This window comes from Triticum aestivum, chromosome 7A, assembly GCF_018294505.1.
Source record: "Triticum aestivum cultivar Chinese Spring chromosome 7A, IWGSC CS RefSeq v2.1, whole genome shotgun sequence".
Classification (NCBI taxonomy): domain Eukaryota; kingdom Viridiplantae; phylum Streptophyta; class Magnoliopsida; order Poales; family Poaceae; genus Triticum; species Triticum aestivum.
Window position 1 is genome coordinate 422,194,493 of NC_057812.1, and position 18,678 is coordinate 422,213,170.

Below are 18,678 nucleotides of genomic sequence, written 5' to 3' on the forward strand. Positions count from 1 at the left end.
TTGAGTCCTCTTTGGCACATGTCGGGATACATACCTGATCCTTCTCTCTTCTGAGGTGGTAAGAAAAATTGACTTACTAGCACATTCAATATTCCCTTCATACTTTGATAACCAATCCATGCCTAATATTACATCTAATCCCTGGGATTCCAATACTATTAGGTCTGAGGGGAAAACATAGTTACCAATCCTTAATGGTAGCCGATCACACACCATAGACTAGCCGTATATTCTGCTCCAGGCGAGGTTACTAACATGGGTGACCTAAGGGCTTGGGTTGGCAGTTTATACTTATCCACAAATCCCCTGGATATGTATGAATGCGATGCACCAGTATCGAAAAGAACGAGTGCAGTAATTGACTTAACCAAAAACTTACCGATTACTGCATTCGGCTGTTCTTCAACCTCCTCCACACTAACGGGGTTCACCTATCCCCTGTTGAAAGGATTCGGCTTCTTCCCAGAGCTTCCATTGCCATTTCCATTTTGTGATTCAGGACATTCATTGGCATAATGTCCGGTCTTCTGGCACTTAAAGGAAGTGACTTGGCTCAGGTCTTTCTTGGCTGGGGTTGATGGGTTGGTACGGTTCTGGCCGTTGCTTCCTCCATTACCATTACCATTCCTGGGGCCATTGTGATTGTGCAAGCTACCTCCTCCATGGGTATGCTGAAAATGTCCTCCCGGTCTAGGGGTAAATCGTGGCTTCTGCTGAGCTCCTGAATTGTACTTTCCTTGTGCATACTTCCTCTTGCGATTTTCAATTTGCTGCTGCTTCCCTTCAATCATAAGAGCACGATCTACCAACTCCTGGTAGTTGTTGAAGGTTGCTACCATCAACTGCATGCTCAACTCATCATTCAGTCCTTCCAGAAACTTCTCCTGCTTAGCTGCATCCGTAGCAATGTCAACTGGGGCATAACGTGCTAATTTACTAAAGTCCTCCACATACTGGCCAACTGTCCGTCCTCCTTGGCGCAAGTTGCGAAACTCTCGCTTCTTCAAGGCCATAGCTCCTGCTGAAACATGGGCAGTTCGAAAAGCCTGCTGAAACTGGTCCCATGTGACAGTGTCGACAGGGAAAGTGGCTGTGAAATTCTCCCACCATGATGATGCAGGTCCTTCAAGCTGATGTGCGGCAAACTTCACCTTCTCCGCATCTATGCATCCTGCTGTGGTCAACTCTCTAGCTGTCTTGCGGAGCGAATCATCTGCTACTATCGGCTCGGTGCTACTGGAAAACACCGGCGGATTCAGCCTAAGAAAACGGGCTAAGTGATCAACAGGTGGTGGTGGTGGTGGTGGGTTGTTGTTATTGTTCCCCTGATTCTGATTCTGGACTAGCAACTACATCAATGTGTTCTGCTGCTGGATCAACTGAGTGAGCTCCGGTGGAAAGGTAAATCCGGGGTCATGTCTCGGAGGCATCTGAGGGTTTAGAAAAGATGAGATTTAAGAATAGAGGGGGTCTAAAGAGAAAACACTACCCATATGCACATGAGGCAAAAGCAAACATTTCACTTCATTCAATCAAACAAGGGCATACAATCGATCTAACTATCGCAAAAGTTCTCGGACTACTGTATTTACATGGTGGACTACTACTACTGATGAGGTGGTCTACTAGAAATATTCCTCGGTTGCAGACTCCATGATATCTGCTCTGGCTTCATCAACATAGTCATCATCGCTATCATCTGGATCCGAGTCGGTGTCATCGATGATGATGTAGTCTTTCGGGCGAATCTCCTTGGGTTCTTCATCTTCATCTACTGGTGTAGGGCCTCCCATAAATATCCCGATCTTCATTGTTAGGTCGGCATTCTTATCCACTAATACTTGAATTTCTTCTTCATATTCTTCACGTGTAGCCTTGAGTTCTTCCTCCAGTTCTTTGATTCTTGTCCTTGCCTTCTTCAGGTCTATCATGTCGGCGCACATCTGGTTCTCCTAACGTCGAATGTGCTGGTTTAATTCCTGGATAAAAGCTGCAATTGATATATCCTTTCTGGTGCTGATCATCTCCCAGTGCTCATCTCGGCACCCATAAATCTGGTAGATAGTATCCTTGAGATCTTTGCGGTAGACTTCTCCAATGCGTCCCATGGCGATGTGAGCTGCCATGCTCTTTCCTAGACTCCAAGTTGGTGCATCAAAAGAAAACTCTATGGGCTCAGTGACTGGCATGAACGTCCTTCCTGGAACTTGAACTTGAATCATCCAGCGCTCTTCTTCAGGTAAAGTGGCGTTGTAGGTTCCGGTGAAGCTTGGTACTCCTCTGTTCAGATATCTAGTGACTTCCTTCAAGTGACGTCCAAAGGGTGTATCTTCATCCGGTTGCGTAGAAAGATCTCTTTCGGTACCCAGCTGCAAAGTTATCTTGACTCAGTAACAATGGTAAATCAGCAATGCATTATATGATAGTTTCTAGGCATATCGGCACTCAACATACCTTTCAGCATCTCAGACTCCTCAGCCGTGAATCCAACCCAGTCAGCACTTAAGGGTGATCCAATGGAAAGCCCCTTTCCCCTAAGTCTATCAACAACCACCCTGCATCTCTTTCTATTACGGGACGTAATTTCTGGACTAAGAACGGGGAAGAAACCATCATCTAAAAAAACAAAGGGCATGTCACAGGTACGAAGAGGAATCGAGAGAGTGCAGGAGGCACACCCATAAAGGAAAAGGACCTATTTTAAAAGGGCACCCTGTACATTTTCTTTTAGGCAGGCCTGAGGATATGTAGGGCAACGACGAGTCACAGAAAGACAGCCTTCGTCAAACAACACGGCGTGGAGGTGCTTGACTGGTGCTTGAACTGGCCTTACGACGAACAGAACGGTGTTGAGGCATGACTCACAGGAACGACATGAAGAATAGAACAACCATAACACACTGCAACAGGAATGTAACATAAAGAAAGGCAATCTAATCAGGCGCATTAAACAGCAAGAAGGCATACACCTAGACCCAGGAACAGACTTCAAAAGACAAGGCTCTATAAAGGGCATGGAACTATTTTGTTAATGAAAGGGAGAGGCATCCTAAAAGTAAACTGTAAGCATTTTTTAAAATACATAGGCAAAAGGAAAAGGCCATCAAACAAATCCGAGCAGGGAAAAAACAAGAGAGAGAGAGAGAGAGAGCAAGTCCACGAAACACCTTTCCAAACGAACAAGATTCTCTAAAGTTCATGGCCCAAGAAATACCTTCCCAAAAGCCCATGAAGAACCAGAAGCCCAAAAGGAACAGGGTCCTCTAAAGCCCGTGCTAGTTTTTTCTCTATAAGAGAAGGCGGTGGTCCAAAGACCAGAGAACCAGCCGAGGAAGAATGAACAAACAAGTAACATATTTATTATTTGGGCACGTGGGAAGAGCATTGAATCTGAAGAAGAAGAAGAAGAAGAAGACTATTCTTTTTAGTCTTGCAAAACACAGAAAGAAGACACTGTAAGAGCCATATAGAAAGCCCAAGGACTTTATTGCATTAGAGGAAGGAACCAATTCAGTACAAAGCAGGCACGTAGGCCCAAACAAGAAGCCAAGAAAAGATAGCTAAAGAGATTGAAGAGAGGAAAGCATCTGAGAGCACAGTAGACCCCAGTCAAACTGGACCAGAACAGGGCCAACATCTGGATTTATCTCCGTCTCCGCAGACGTATGGCGCAAGCGCAATAGCTCTCTCTCTCTAAGTGACCAACACGCCGAATGGCAGAGACTGCAACCGTTATGGAAGAACGAAGGGAGCTCCTATAGGCCATCATACAGTCATAATTATAGTCTTGAACCACAAACCCATACAAACACTGCAAAAAACTTATGGCCTGGAGGGCAGCCTGTTCATAAGCATGGACAAAACCACACCATACTAAGCTCCAAAAAAATTCTCATCGCAGAACCGGAGCAGAACTATCCCCTGGAAGCTCCAGTTCTACCCCAGCAAGAATGGACCCATCCTCCGTGACCTCACACAGATACAAAAGCGCCGACAAAGAACACCGAGCCACCACGGCTTCCAAAATGGGTATAATAGTTGAAATAAGAGTACACATCCTTCTCACACGCAACGAAATTATAAAAAAAGCTAAAAAATAACACGACCCCCGGAGCAGATCCGAAATAGTGAGATTATCAGTACATCAACAACCATGATAACATGCACATACAAGTAAATACATCTGAACCCACAGGTAACTGACATGCAATGGAAAAGGAGAGCAAACCTTGAGGAGCAGCAGTAGGTCACAGATTGAGAAACAGATCAGCTTTTCCAACCTACAAAATAAATGCAGACAGAACCATCAGAACACAACAAGTCACAGAACACATATATATTCCATCAAAGGTACTAAACAAGTGCAGAGCTACACGATGGCACTAGAACAATTCTTCTTTTAACCAAAGGAAACAACATCACTTAGCATGCCAAAACACCATCCACTATATCTATAGCAGCTTTTAATCACTAAGCAATCAAACTGTAGACATGCAGGAAGCAAAGGACCATCAATCAACCTCAACCACCGTGTTTTTCAAGCAAAGTAACAAACACAAGAAGTCTAAACCTTCAGGGCCACCGCAAAGGCAGTAACCAAACAAAATGGACTAAGCACGACATCTTCTCAGACCTAATCTTTCGGGCTATCACTAAGCAATGCATCGCTCGACAATCCAGAAATAGAGACAAACGGGCAAAAGAGAAGCACATTACCAGAATGACGAAGCACAACCGGAAGAGCCGCCAGCAAGCGAACATGGATGAACAGCCGACCAACCTGAAAACAACCTAAAACACAAACTATACTCATATTAGCCGCTGACGAACAGCATGAAGCATGCACATGCACAAATAATGGAACGCGAAAATGGCAAAGCAGAACACACGGTAGCAGGCAACCATCCTATCGAGCAGCACCCAACCATTTCAACAAACACCTCAAAGGCATATGTCCACACAGAGGTAGAAGAGGCAAGTACTAACCTGGACAGCAAGAACGTAATGGCGCACGCTCCCACGCAAGAGCCAACGGGAAAATCGGCAGCAAACTGCGCACCAGTGGAGCAAAGACAAGCAAAGACAAGCAAAGCAAGTCCGTAAACAGGAGAAGGAACGGCAGAAACGAACAGGGAAAGGATAAGAGGATGAACCTCAACCAACACCACCCATGGAGGAACGCGCGGCCATGGCGAGAATCGCAACATAAGGTAGTCTAACTGGATGAAGGCAGGCGAACAGGAGAGGACGCGGCAGCGTGGAAGCATGGACGAAAGCGAGCGAACAAAGCGGCGTGGAGGAAATGAGGGATAGAAGGAGGAGAGGGGAAAATCAGAGAGAAAAGCCCCCCGGCCACCGCGATGGAAGGGGCAATCCTCACAGAGGCGCATGGGAACCCACCACACATGCATCGATACGCGGCCTGCCTGCCGGGACCAGGGGTTCGAGAGCCAACTGTCATAGGCTACAACGACCCCATAGAGGGCACCCGCCAGAATGCGAACCGCCGACGCACATGCCGGTCACGCGGGCCCACGCTGCACCACACGCACGTCCATTGGCCCCGCCCACGCGTAGGGAACAGTAATAGGCCACCAGCGAGGCCACATGCAAGTATAAATCTAGTAATAAACCAATGAGCAACGGACCAGTGGCCCCGTCCCAGCGCCTGTCCCACAGTCAGCATCACGCGGCAGAGCACACGAACGCCAGAGCGAATGCAGCCGAACCACCAACCCGAGCTGTCGTGGAGTTGTCACGGCAGATGTCCTAGCGTGAGGACTTAGTTGTGAGGCCAACGCATCTTTGTAGTAGCTTGAGAGGGGTTGAGCGGGATCGAGAGACGCAACACAAGACAAGGATTGAGACACCTTTGGGCCCCGGGAAACATCATCCGGAATAGCCCTACATGCTGTTTGTGGCTGGGTCTCATTATGCTCATGAGGGAGTCGCCGCATAAGCCGGCTCTCCTCTAGTTGTGTCTAGCCCTAGAGATTGTTTCTTGTTATCTATCCCTCTTGGGGTGCCCTGCCCCTCCTTATATATGTTGAAGGGGCGGGTTACATGAGTAGTCCTATTAGGATTAGGATTACTCTATTACGAGTGGAGTCCTAGTCTTTCTTCCTTTGTAGGAGAATATTCCTTATGCCTTTCTTCTTAATCCGGCCCATCATAACATGAACTGGCCTTCTAGGCCTTGGGCCTTGTCATCCATCTGACCCGCCGTTGGGGTCATCAGTAACTCACCAAATACTCGTCGGGTCTTTGTGAGCCGCCAAGTTCAGCCGGGTCATACTTCCGGCCGGGTCATACCGCGGGGTATATCCCCGACAATAGCCCCCAGTTTAATTTGGATTTATCCATGTTAAACTAATCTGCGGTATAAACACAAGAACAAATTTGACAGGTTAAGCCGACACCTGATCATCCTTAAGTCCTTGTCATTTCCTTGTTGATATATCCATGTTCATGACCTCATAGCAAATCTCCCTTTGTAGATATGTTTCAATTTTGTCAATTTAAAAAATCCAGATACTTCTTTTGAGAAATCCGGGTCAATAGGCCAGCTTCAGAGTCAATTCGCAGACATTGGTATCTTATAGAGAAATATTGTAAGAAATAATCCACTTGAATTGGCTACCAAAGCGTTGCCTTAAAAAATATTGGTCTTGAAAAACTCATCTGACTTTCAGCCGGCTTGTAGAACTTGCTGGTTTATCATTGCCAAAATATGCGGGTTGTAAATATTGATAGCACGAGGTCATAATTGTTGCCGACGCCGGGTCATAATTATTGGTGACACTGGGTCAATCTGGTTTACTCAAAACTGGGAATTTGAAGATTTTCTCCCTTATATCCATATTACCTATAGCCCCCAAGTCTTGAGTAGAAAAAAAGTGATGACTTAAGACTTGCTTCAATATAAATACTGCCACTTTGAAGAAATCCATGTTGTCCATCTTAGTCACTAGTAAAGACTGAATACTCCATATATGTAGCCCCCATGTGCCGGGTTGTCATGCTTACAGCAACCTGGGACTTGTAATCGCCTAATACTCATAAAAAACTTCAACCAGTGTAGCCCCCAAGGGCCGGGTCATTATGCAATAATGAGCAGGGACTTTATAAATATGATCATATAGACTTGAACAACAACATGTAGCCCCCAAGGGCCGGCTCAGTAAGATAATATTGAGCTGGGACTTTATATATACTTCTTTTGAAAAGAACATCATATGATGTAACCCCCATCATGGGGCTTGACCCCACGTCCACAAGGTTAAGAGCTTTGTGCTTTACCAACTGAGCAGTGGACCCTTCAATATAATGGAATAAAACTTGTGTACCTTGAATTGTTGACAGGAGCAATTGGTAGCCCCCAAGGGCCGGCTCATTACAATGTAATGAGTCAGGTCTTCAATAAGGCCAGTAAAAATGACTTTGCATTAGCCCCCAAGTACCATGGTGCATGCTGGCAGTGACATGGGACTTGCATATTTAATGTAATCTCAACTTGAATAATGTAGCCCCCAAGTGTCGGGTCATAAGCCTGCAACGACTCGGGACTATTCCTTCCATTGTAGAATAAATTATATCCATTGATAAAATAATATCCATTCCGCTGAAGCGACTTTGAAAACCTCAATCGTAATATTGGTTATTGATAACCATAATAAAAATCCAGCCATGTTGTCTATTAAAGATTTGAATAATATAACTCAATTTGAAAAACCGGTTCCTGTTATATTCAATCGTACTGCCGGTTTAGGATACCTGTGAAGTAAGGGTGATAACCCAATCTTTAGAAGCCAAAAACTTCCAAATGTTTATGATTATCAACTGTCGTGGAATTGTCACGACAGATGTCCTAGTGTGAGGACTTAGTCGTGAGGCCAACACATCTTTGTAGTAGCTTGAGAGGGGTTGAGCGGAATTGAGAGACGCAACACAAGACAAGGATTTAGACAGCTTCGGGCCCCGGGAAACATCATCCGGAATAGCCCTACCTGTTGTTTGTGGCTGGGTCTCATTATGCTCATTAGGGAGTCACCGCATAAGCCGGCTCTCCTCTAGTTGTGTCTAGCCCTAGAGATTGTTTCTTGTTATCTGTCCCTCTTGGGGTGCCCTGCCCCTCCTTATATATGTTGAAGGCGCAGGTTACATGACTAGTCCTATTAGGATTAGGATTACTCTATTACAAGTGGAGTCCTAGTCTTGCTTCCTTTCTAGGAGAATATTCCTTATGCCTTTCTTCTTAATCTGGCCCATCATAACATGAACCGGCCTTCTAGGCCTTGGGCCTTATCATCCATCTAACCCGCCGTTGCGGTCATCAGTAAGTCACCAAATACTTGCCGGGTCTCTATGAGCGGCCAAGTTCAGCCGGGTCATACTTCTGGCTGGGTCATACCACGGGGTATATCCCCGACAATAGCCCCCAGTTTAATTTGGATTTATCCATGTTAAACTAATCTGCGGTATAAACACAAGAACAAATTTGACAGGTTAAGCCGACACCTGATCATCCTTAAGTCCTTGTCATTTCCTTGTTGATATATCCATGTTCATGACCTCATAGCAAATCTCCCTTAGCTGATATGTTTCAATTTTGTCAATGTAAAAAATCCAGATACTTCTTTTGAGAAATCCGGGTCAATAGGCGAGCTTCAGAGTCAATTTGTAGACATTGTTATCTTATAGAGAAATATTGTAAGAAATAATCCACTTGAATTGGCTACCAAAGCGTTGGCTTAAATAATATTGGTCTTGAAAAACTCATCTGACTTTCAGCCGGCTTGTAGAACTTGCCGGTTTATCATTGCCAAAATATGCGGGTTGTAAATATTGATAGCACCAGGTCATAATTGTTGCCGACGCCGGGTCATAATTATTGGTGACACCGGGTCAATGTGGTTTACTCAAAACTGAGAATTTGATGATTTTCTCCCTTATATCGATATTACCTGTAGCTCCCAAGTCTTGAGTAGAAAAAAAGTGATGACTTAAGACTTGCTTCAATATAAATACTGCCACTTTGAAGAAATCCATGTTGTCCATCTTAGTCACTAGTAAAGACAGAATACTCCATATATGTAGCCCCCATGTGCCGGGTTGTCATGCTTGCAGCAACATGGGACTTGTAATTGCCTAATACTCATAAAAAACTTCAACCAGTGTAGCCCCCAAGGGCCGGGTCATTATGCAATAATGAGCAGGGACTTTATAAATATGATCATATAGACTTGAACAACAACGTGTAGCCCCCTAGGGCCGGCTCAATAAGATAATATTGAGCTGGGACTTTATATATACTTCTTTTCAAAAGAACATCATATGATGTAACACCCATCATGGGGCTTGAACCCACGTCCGCAAGGTTAAGAGCTTTGTGCTTTACCAACTGAGCAGTGGACCCTTCAATATAATGGAATAAAACTTGTGTACCTTGAATTGTTGACAGGAGCAATTGGTAGCCCCCAAAGGCCGTCTCATTACAATGTAATGAGTCAGGTCTTCAATAAGGCTAGTAAAAATAAATTTGCATTAGCCCCCAAGTACCATGGTGCATGCCGGCAGTGACATGAGACTTCCATATTTAATGTAATCTCAACTTGAATAATGTAGCCCCCAAGTGCCGGGTCATAAGCCTGCAGTGACTCGGGACTATTCCTTCCATTGTAGAATAAATTATATCCCTTGATAAAATAATATCCATTGCGCTGAAGCGACTTTGAAAACTTCAATCGTAATATTGGTTATTGATAACCATAATAAAAATCCAGCCATGTTGGCTATTAAAGATTTGAATAATATAACTCGGTTTGAAAAACCGGTTCCTGTGATATTGAATCATACTGTCGGTTTAGGATACCTGTGCAGTAAGGGTGATAACCCAATCTTTAGAAGCCAAAAACTTCCAAATGTTTATGATTGTCAACTTTCGTGGAATTGTCACGGCAGATGTCCTAGTGTGAGGACTTAGTCGTGAGGCCAACGCATCTTTGTAGTAGCTTGAGAGGGGTTGAGCGGAATCGAGAGACGCAACACAAGACAGGGATTTAGACAGCTTCGGGCCCCAGGAAACATCATCCGGAAGAGCCCTACCTGCTGTTTGTGGCTGGGTCTAATTATGCTCATGAGGGAGTCGCCGCATAAGCCGGCTCTCCTCTAGTTGTGTCTAGCCCTAGAGATTGTTTCTTGTTATCTGTCCCTCTAGGGGTGCCCTGCCCCTCCTTATATATGTTGAAGGGGCGGGTTACATGACTAGTCCTATTAGGATTAGGATTACTCTATTACAAGTGGAGTCCTAGTCTTGCTTCCTTTGCAGGAGAATATTCCTTATGCCTTTCTTCTTAATACGGCCCATCATAACATGAACCGGCCTTCTAGGCCTTGGGCCTTGTCATCCATCTGACCCGCCGTTGGGGTCATCAGTAAGTCACCAAATACTCGTCGGATCTCTGTGAGCCGCCAAGTTCAGCCGGGTCATACTTCCGGCCGGGTCATACCATGGGGTATATCCCCGACAATAGCCCCCAGTTTAATTTGGATTTATCCATGTTAAACTAATCTGCGGTATAAACACAAGAACAAATTTGACAGGTTAAGCCGATACTTGATCATCCTTAAGTCCTTGTCATTTCCTTGTTGATATATCCATGTTCATGACCTCATAGCAAATCTCCCTAAGCAGATATGTTTCAATTTTGTCAATGTAAAAAATCCAGATACTTCTTTTGAGAAATTCGGGTCAATAGGCCAGCTTTAGAGTCAATTTGCAGACATTGGTATCTTATAGAGAAATGTTGTAAGAAATAATCCACTTGAATTGGCTACCAAAGCGTTGGCTTGAAAAATATTGGTCTTGAAAAACTCATCTGACTTTCAGCCGGCTTGTAGAACTTGCCGGTTTATCATTGCCAAAATATGCGGGTTGTAAATATTGATAGCACCAGGTCATAATTGTTGCTGACGCTGGGTCATAATTATTGGTGACACCGGGTCAATCTGGTTTACTCAAAACTGAGAATTTGAAGATTTTCTCCCTGATATCCATATTACCTATAGCCCCCAAGTCTTGAGTAGAAAAAAAGTGATGACTTAAGACTTGCTTCAATATAAATACTGCCACTTTGAAGAAATCCATGTTGTCCATCTTAGTCACTAGTAAAGACTGAATACTCCATATATGTAGCCCCCATGTGCCGGGTTGTCATGCTTACAGCAACCTGGGACTTGTAATCGCCTAATACTCATAAAAAACTTCAACCAGTGTAGCCCCCAAGGGCCGGGTCATTATGCAATAATGAGCAGGGACTTTATAAATATGATCATATAGACTTGAACAACAACATGTAGCCCCCAAGGGCCGGCTCAGTAAGATAATATTGAGCTGGGACTTTATATATACTTCTTTTGAAAAGAACATCATATGATGTAACCCCCATCATGGGGCTTGACCCCACGTCCACAAGGTTAAGAGCTTTGTGCTTTACCAACTGAGCAGTGGACCCTTCAATATAATGGAATAAAACTTGTGTACCTTGAATTGTTGACAGGAGCAATTGGTAGCCCCCAAGGGCCGGCTCATTACAATGTAATGAGTCAGGTCTTCAATAAGGCCAGTAAAAATGACTTTGCATTAGCCCCCAAGTACCATGGTGCATGCTGGCAGTGACATGGGACTTGCATATTTAATGTAATCTCAACTTGAATAATGTAGCCCCCAAGTGCCGGGTCATAAGCCTGCAGCGACTCGGGATTATTCCTTCCATTGTAGAATAAATTATATCCATTGATAAAATAATATCCATTGCGCTGAAGCGACTTTGAAAACCTCAATCGTAATATTGGTTATTGATAACCATAATAAAAATCCAGCCATGTTGGCTATTAAAGATTTGAATAATATAACTCGGTTTGAAAAACCGGTTCCTGTGATATTGAATCGTACTACCGAATTAGGATACCTGTGCAGTAAGGGTGATAACCCAATCTTTAGAAGCCAAAAACTTCCAAATGTTTATGATTGTCAACTGTCGTGGAATTGTCACGGCAGATGTCCTAGTGTGAGGACTTAGTCGTGAGGCCAACGCATCTTTGTAGTACCTTGAGAGGGGTTGAGCGGAATCGAGAGACGCAACACAAGACAAGAATTTAGACAGCTTCGGGCCCCGGGAAACATCATTCGGAATAGCCCTACCTGTTGTTTGTGGCTGGGTCTCATTATGCTCATGAGGGTGTCGCCGCATAAGCCGGCTCTCCTCTAGTTGTGTCTAGCCCTAGAGATTGTTTCTTGTTATCTGTCCCTCTTGGGGTGCCCTGCCCCTCCTTATATATGTTGAAGGGGCGGGTTACATGACTAGTCCTATTAGGATTAGGATTACTCTATTACAAGTGGAGTCCTAGTCTTGCTTTGTAGGAGAATATTTCTTATGCCTTTCTTCTTAATCCGGCCCATCATAACATGAACTGGCCTTCTAGGCCTTGGGCCTTGTCATCCATCTGATCGGCTGTTGGGGTCATCAGTAAGTCACCAAATACTCGTCTGGTCTCTGTGAGCCGCCATGTTCGGCCAGGTCATACCGCTGGGTATATCCCCGACACGAGCAGAGCAACCACCCATCCCGCCCAGCCGCGCACAGATCGGCGATGGGTCAAAGCAAACGCATACAAGCATTCTAGCCGAGTGACGCGTGGGACTAGCGAAAGCGGGACCCAAGCAGCAGCGACCAACAATGGCGCGGAAGATGGTGATCGACGACCTAGGGATAAAAAAGCGGCAGTACAGCCCGGAAATGATGCGACATGGCGCTGTCGTTCGACGAGACGAGCGAGACGAGACCGCTCGCCCACTCTCCATGCGCCGGGCTGGCCGAATCATGAGGTCAGCAGGTGAAACGGGTAACGCGCACGTGGGTAAAAGACACCCAGAAGCTGACGCGCGGGGCCATGCGTCAGCGAGGCCCACTTGCAGCCATAGCACCAGCCAGCGAGAGGGTAACACAAGAATACACAGCGCAGCGATGCGGGTTTCTCACGCGCACGCGGCGCGGCATGAGCGGCTGCCCCGCGCCCGCGCACTGAAAGAAGCAGCACCCAGCCATTTTGATCCAAGTGGATACAGTGCCAGGCCCACATGTCATCCCTAGCCATGATCGACCGCTCAGTAAAAACCACAGGGATGAATTCTAGCGACGATCGAACGAGCAAGATGCGAAAAAAGACTTGGTCAACCCTCATCAAACAGCCAGCGAAGGAACTGATCGAGGGAGCATTCTCCAAGCGAGTTGGCCAGCCTCTGTATTGTTTTAAATGACCTGCGTGTCAATGAAAACGTCATGTAATTACTTTACTTTATAGCTAACTGTTAGCCATAGAAGTAGAAGTAATAGTTGGTGCGGCAACTTCATGAAGACATGATGATGGAGATCATTGTGTCATGCCAGTGACGATGATGATCATGCCATGCCTCGAAGATGGATATCAAAGGCGCAAGATGATATTGGCCATATCATGTCACTTTATGATTTGCATGTGATGTTTGTCATGTTCACATCTTATTTGCTTAGGACACATTCCACACCAGAGTGGTACGGCAACCCTGTCTAGGAAATCATATTGTAAGACAACGGTGAACCTTAGAACTATGAAGAAGCGATGGCGGGCCCGGATTCCAACAAATGGCTTGAGGCCATGAAATCCGAGATAGGATCCATGTATGAAAATGAAGTATGGACTTTGACAGACTTGCCCGATGATCGCCAAGCCATAGAGAATAAATGGATCTTTAAGAAGAAGACTGACACAGATGGTAATGTGGCCATCTATAAGGCTCGGCTTGTCGCTAAGGGTTATCGACAAGTTCAAGGGCTTGACTATGATGAGACCTTCTCACCCGTAGCGAAGCTGAAGTCTGTCTGAATCACGTTAGCAATTGCCACATTCTATGATTATGAGATATGGCAAATGGATGTCAAAACGGCATTCCTTAATGGTTTCCTTAAGGAAGAATTGTATATGATGCAGTCGGAAGGTTTTGTCGATCCTAATAATGCTGACAAGGTATGCAAGCTCCAGCTCTCCATCTATGGGCTGGTGCTAGCATCTCGAAGTTGGAACATTCGCTTTGATGAAATGATCAAAGCGTCTGGGTTTATGCAGACTTATGGAGAAGCATGTGTTTACAATAAAGTGAGTGGGAGCTCTGTAGCATTTCTCATATTATATGTGGATGACATACTATTGATGGGAAGTGATATAGAACTTTTGGAAAGCATAAAGGCCTACTTGAATAAGTGTTTTTCAATGAAGGACCTTGGAGAAGCTGCTTACATATTAGGCATCAAGATCTATAGAGATAGATCAAGATGCCTCATTGGTCTTTTGCAAAGCACATACCTTGACAAGATATTGAAGAACTTCAATATGAATCAGTCCAAGAAGGGATTCTTGCCTGTGTTGCAAGCTGTGAGATTGAGCATGGCTCAGTGCCCGACCTCGGCAGAAGATAGAGAAAAGATGAGTGTCATCCCCTATGCCTCAGCCATAGGCTTTATTATGTATGACATGCTGTGTACTAGACCTGATGTGAACCTTGCCATAAGGAGGTACCAAAGTGATCCCGGTATGGAACACTGGACAGCGGTCAAGAATATCCTGAAGTACCTGAAAAGGACTAAGGATATGTTTCTCGTTTATGGAGGTGACGAAGAGATCGTCATAAAGGGTTACGTCGATGCTAGCTTTGACACAGATCTGGATGACTCCAAGTCACAAACCAGGTATGTGTATATTTTGAATGGTGTAGTTGCAAGTGAAGTGTCGTGGCGGGGTCTACATGTGAAGCGGAGTACATAGTTGCCTCGGAGGCAGCACAAGAAGCAGTCTGGATGAAGGAGTTCATCACCAACCCAGGAGTTATTCCCAATGTGTCGGGCTCGATGACTCTCTTCTGTGACAACACTGGAGCTATTGCCCTTGCCAAGGAGCCCAGGTTTCACAAAAATACCAGGCATATCAAGCGTCGCTTCAACTCCATTCATGAATATATTCAAGATGGAGACATAGATATTTGTAAAGTGCATACGGATCTGAATGTCGCAGATCCTTTGACTAAACTTCTTCCATGAGCTAAACATGATCAACACCAGAACTCTATGGGTGTTTGATTCATCACAATGTAATTAGATTATTGACTCTAGCGCAAGTGGGAGACTGTTGGAAATATGCCCTAGAGGCAATAATAAAGTGGTTATTATGATATTTCCTTGTTCATGATAATTGTTTATTGTTCATGCTATAATTGTATTAATCGGAAACCATAATACATGTGTGAATACATAGATCACAACGTGTCCCTAGTGAGGCTCTGTTTGACTAGGTCGTTGATTAATAGATGGTTGTGGTTTCCTAACCATGGACATTGGATGTCGTTGATAACAGGATCACATCATTAGGAGAATGATGTGATGGACAAGACCCAATCCTAAGCATAGCACAATATCGTGTAGTTCGTTTGCTAGAGATTTTCTAATGTTAAGCATAGTTTCCTTAGACCATGAGATTGTGCAACTCCCGGATACTGCAGGAGTGCTTTGGGTGCATCAAATGTCACAATGTAACTGGGTGACTATAAAGGTGCACTACAAGTATATCCGAAAGTGTCTGTTGGGTTGGCACGAATCGAGACTGGGATTTGTCACTCCGTATGATGGAGAGGTATCTCTGGGCCCACTCGGTAATGCATCATCATAATGAGCTCAATGTGACTAAGGAGTTAGCCACGGGGTCATGTGTTACGAAACGAGTAAAGAGACTTGCCGGTAACGAGATTGAACGAGGTATGGGGATACCGACGATCGAATCTCGGCCATGTAACATACCGATGGACAAAGGGAATTGTATACGGGATTGATTGAATCCCCGACATCATGGTTCATCCGATGAGATCATAGTGGAACATGTGGGAGACAACATGGGTATCCAGATCCCGCTGTTGGTTATTGGCCGGAGAGATGTCTCAATCATGTTTGCATGGTTCCCGAACCCGTAGGGTCTACACACTTAAGGTTCGGTGACGCTAGAGCTGTTATGGGAAACAGTATGTGGTTACCGAAGGTTCTTCGGAGTCCCGAATGAGATCCCGGACGTCATGAGGAGTTCCAGAATGGTTCGGAGGTGAAGATTTATATATGGGAAGTCCAGTTTCAGTCGCCGGAATAGTTTCGGGGGTTATCGTTATTGCACCGGGACCACGGAAAGGTGTCCAGGGGTCCACCGGGTGGGGCCACCTGCCCCGAGGGACTTAGTGGACTGAATACGGGAGGAAACTAGACCCCTAGTGGGCTGGTGCGCCCCCCAAGGGCCTAAGGTGCCTAGGGTTGGAAACCCTAGGGGAGGGGGGCGCCTTCGATCCCACCTTGCTTGGGGGGCAAGCCTCCCCCATGGCCCCCCCTCTAGATGCATCTAGGGGGACTGGCCCCCTGTCCCTTCACCCTATAAATAATGGGGGTGGGAGGGCAGCCGCGCCCCATCCCTGGCGTAGCCCCTCCCTCCTCCAACACCTCCTCCTCCTCTGTAGTGCTTAGCGAAGCTCTGCCGGAGAACCACGAGCTCCACCACCACCACGCCGTCGTGCTGGCGGAGTTCTCCCTCAACTTCTCCTCTCCCCTTGCTAGATTAGGAAGGAGGAGATGTCCCCGCGCTGTACGTGTGTTGAATGTGGAGGTGCCGTCCTTTCGGTGCTTGATCGGATCTTCCACGATTTGAATCGCCGCGAGTATGACTCCATCAACCGCGTTCTTGTAACACTTCCGGTTAACGATCTTCAAGGGTATGAAGATGCACTCCTTCTATCTCGTTGCTAGCATCTCCTAGATTGATCTTGGTGACACGTAGGAAAATTTTGAATTATTTCTACGTTCCCCAACATCACTAACCCCTCCGGTTCAACCACTGTCGATCTCTTCGAATGACCTGCCATTGATCTCCTCAGCCACGCTACTACCTCTTGAGCACTGCATTGGTTTTCCCTTAAAGAGGAAAGGGTGATGCAGCAAAGTAGCGTAAGTATTTCCCTTAGTTTTTGAGAACCAAGGTATCAATCCAGTAGGAGGCCACACGCAAGTCCCTCGTACCTACACAAACAAATAAGAACCTCGCAACTAACGCGATAAAGGGGTTGTCAATCCCTTCACGATCACTTACAAGAGTGAGATCTGATAGAGATGATAAGATAATATTTTTGGTATTTTTATGATAAAGATTAAAAGTAAAGATTGCAAAGTAAAATAGATTGGAAACTTATATGATAAAAGATAGACCCGGGGGCCATAGGTTTCACTAGTGGCTTCTCTCAAGATAGCATAAGTATTATGGTGGGTGAACAAATTACTGTAGAGCAATTGATAGAAAAGCGAATAATTATGAGAATATCTAGGCATGATCATGTAAGTAGGCATCACGTCCATGACAAGTAGACCGACTCCTGCCTGCATCTACTACTATTACTCCACACATCGATCGCTATCCAGCATGCATCTAGAGTATTAAGTTCATAAGAACAGAGTAACGCATTAGGTAAGATGACATGATGTAGAGGGATAAACTCAAGCAATATGATATAAACCCCATCTTTTTATCCTTGATGGCAAAAATACAATACATGCCTTGTTGCCCCTGCTGTCACTGGGAAAGGACACCGCAAGATTGAACCCAAAGCTAAGCACTTCTCCCATTGCAAGAAAGATCAATCTAGTAGGCCAAACCAAACTGATAATTCGAAGAGACTTGCACAGATAACCAATCATACATAAAAGATTTCAGAGAAGAATCAAATATTGTTCATAGATAGACTTGATCATAAACCCACAATTCATTGGATCTCGACAAACACACCGCAAAAAGAGTTACATCAAATAGATCTCCAAGAAGATCGAGGAGAACTCTATATTGAGATCCAAAGAGAGGGAAGAAGCCATCTAGCTAATAACTATGGACCCGAAGGTCAGAAGTAAACTACTCACACATCACCGGAGAGGCCATGGAGTTGATGTAGAGGCCCTCCATGATCGATGCCCCCTTTGGCGGAGCTCCGGAAAAGGCCCCAAGATGGGATCTCTTGGTTATAGAAGGTTGCGGCGGTGGAAATAGTGTTTCATCGTGCTCCTGGATGTTTTCAGGGTATATGAGTATATATAGGAGGAAGAAGTAGGTCGGTTGAGCCACGAGGGGGGAGGGCACGCCCCCCTGCCTCGTGGACTCCTCGTTTGTTTCTTGACGTCCACTCCAAGTCCTCTGGATCATGTTTGTTCCAAAAATAACTCTCCCGAAGGTTTCATTCCATTTGGGTTCAGTTTAATATTCCTTTTCTGTGAAACACTGAAATAGGCAAAAAAACAGCAATTTGCACTGGGCCGTGGTAGAAGCGAGGGCAAGGAAAATATCGGGGAGTTCCCAGTTACGGTGAGTGGTCGGGGCCGAGCGATGCATGGGGGTGAGGTGAGGTGTTGCGCTCTAACTGAACCCGAGAGAGGCGTTGGGCTCTAATTGAACCCGAGCAATTGCACTAGCTACGTTACTGAACCCCAATCGATCCCTTACTGTTAACTAAACCCGAGTGATTCCTTCGCTACTGCTGCTAACTGATGCCGATTGAACCCTGCTGCCTCCTTCCCT